Raw genomic sequence first — 2,567 nt, 5'->3', positions numbered from 1 at the left:
CTCCACCTGGTTGATATGACGTCATGATATTGATAGTACTACTACAAGACCTGTTTTGGGTACCAGCTGCACAAGAGGGTTCCAACTTGGTTAGCTGAAATGGTGCACATCTTGTACAACATTCTCTCCAGACCTTCACAAAATACTCAGAGACTATTTGCAATTTTAAAAGACATTGATCTTGAAATTTAACAATCATTTTACTTTCACAGCATCCCCCAGAAAGCACTTGGCCCCCATGACAGCTGGAAGTAATTCAAGAGGATTATGTCCCCTCTCCCACTAAAGTTTGTCCTTGGGTTTAGGGACATCATTTAGGGGTTGATTATAATTAGTATACAGTTAAGGGTTGGGGGTTGGGGGAGGAATTTTATTAGCTCAGGGATCTTTTTTGAAAAAAAGGATAATTGGATGAAGGGATAATAGATTGGTACTTATGAGTTATTGCTTTTACACAAATATATTGGTATTGATTCTTGTATATTGATACAAAGTTAAATTATATTGACTATTGTATGCATGCATGCTTCTACCTCTGTTTAAAAGATTTTTTATGTATTGATATATGTATATTTACCATACTGCAGTGTATATTTCTACCTCTGATTAAGATACTTACATATTGTTTATGTATTGATATATATTTATCGTATTGCAATGTATATTTGTAAATTGTTTATATTTGGAAGTCATATTGTCCTCATTTATTGCACTGTTGTTTATTGTTTTAGTCTTTAAGTTAGATAGGTATTGAGAATTATATAGATCAATAGTCATCTATGTTTGTCATTTATAATTAGACTAATCAGGTTCTTTAGATACAAAGAGATTATATTCAGTATAGATAGATAATCTTTAACCTCTTCAAAGAGCTGTAGAAAATGGCCTTTAATCTAACTCAGAGTTCTATGGTAGTGAGACACAGTCGCTCCTGGCAACACCGATCTTTTCCACCTGGAGCCTTTCTTCTTGGCAGAATTGGCCTTTGGGCAAAGAAATACCCATATCTCAACCACTGACAGAGATACAGTGTATCCGTAAATGGAAAAACAGGACTGTCATATCCTGCCAAGACAGCGTAAGATAGTTTTGAAAGGTTTCTTGCCTTTGAAAATGGTATGTCAGTTATGTTAGGCCTCAGCCAAAGTTGGTTGCTTCAATGCTGCAAACGTGACTTTGGGTGATTGCCCAGGTAGCTAGTTGCCTTTGAGATTTGTTGCATGTTTTGGAAGTTGTTTGATTGCACTTCCTAATTACTCAGGTAACATTATTTCTCTTCTGAGATCTTCGATGGGGTTGAAGACTATATAAATGTAGTTACTTTCCTCTCATGACTTGGCCAAGTTATTTATTATACAATACTTAAGCTAGTTAGAACAGGATATTTGTACTTATTGTATATAATTTCGTAGTAGGTTGAGAACTCTCTTACTTAAACAAAAGGGGGAGGTGTTGTGGGAGCTCCTTCCGCTCCTTCAGCCAATAGCTGCTGAGATACCAGCCCATTGGGGCATGGTCTCTCTCTCTTTAAAAAAACAGCAACTGCCCTCTGCTCACTTTCTGGCTTTCAGCTCCACTTTCAACCACTAGGCTCCCTTCCTGATTGCACAGAGGGCTGTTTGATGGGACCGTAATCTGTAAGTTTTTCCCCCTTAAATAAATAACCATCCTATTAATCATATTTCCAAACTGGTGTGGGATTGTTTGTGACTTACGCATTTACCACATGACTTGGACTTACCAGTATGAATCTAACCAGCATTCATCTTAAAGAGAGGAGCCATGGCATCTGCCTGACTGCTTTCTTTCTCCCAGAATTCTGTTCGGTCTACTCTGCCTATATAAACTGCTGTCCTATCAAAAAGCCAAGGCAGTTTCTTTATTTGGCCAATGAAAGTAACACATAGACAGAAAGCCCTCTTACTCCAAATTGACTTTGGTAGAATTGCCATTTTTATTATGTTGACCCTACCAATCCAAGAGCATGGGAGATCCTTGCATTTTCTGGTATCATCTTCAATTTCTTTCTTCAAAGCCTTAAAGTTCTTGTCAAATAGATCTTTCACTTCCTTGGTTAGTGTTACCTCAAGATACTTTATGCTATTTGTTGCTATAATTAAAAGGGATGTTTCTCTGATTCTTCTGTCTGCTTCTTTTTCCTTTGTTTATAGGAGGGCAACTGATTTTTTGGAGTTGATCTTATATCTGGCCACATCACTGAAGGTATTTATCAGCTGTAGGAATTCTTTGGTAGAGTTTTTGAGGTCACATATGTACATTATTATATCATCTGCAAATAATGAAAGTTTGACTTCTTCCTTTCCAATTCGAATCCCCTTGATCTCCTTATGTTGTCTTATTGCTATTGCTAGAACATCAAGTACTATATTGGAGAGATATGGAGAGAGTGGACAGCGCTTGTTTTGTTCCTGATTTTAGTGGGATGGTTTTGAGTTTCTCTCCATTTAATTTAATGTTAGCTCTTGGGTTGCTTTATATTGCTTTCATTATATTTAGATATAATCCTAGTATCCCTAATCTCTCCGGGACCTTTATTATAAAGGGAT

This window comes from Arvicola amphibius, unplaced genomic scaffold (assembly GCF_903992535.2).
Source record: "Arvicola amphibius unplaced genomic scaffold, mArvAmp1.2, whole genome shotgun sequence".
Lineage (NCBI taxonomy): Eukaryota > Metazoa > Chordata > Mammalia > Rodentia > Cricetidae > Arvicola > Arvicola amphibius.
This window is presented reverse-complemented; position numbering follows the sequence as displayed.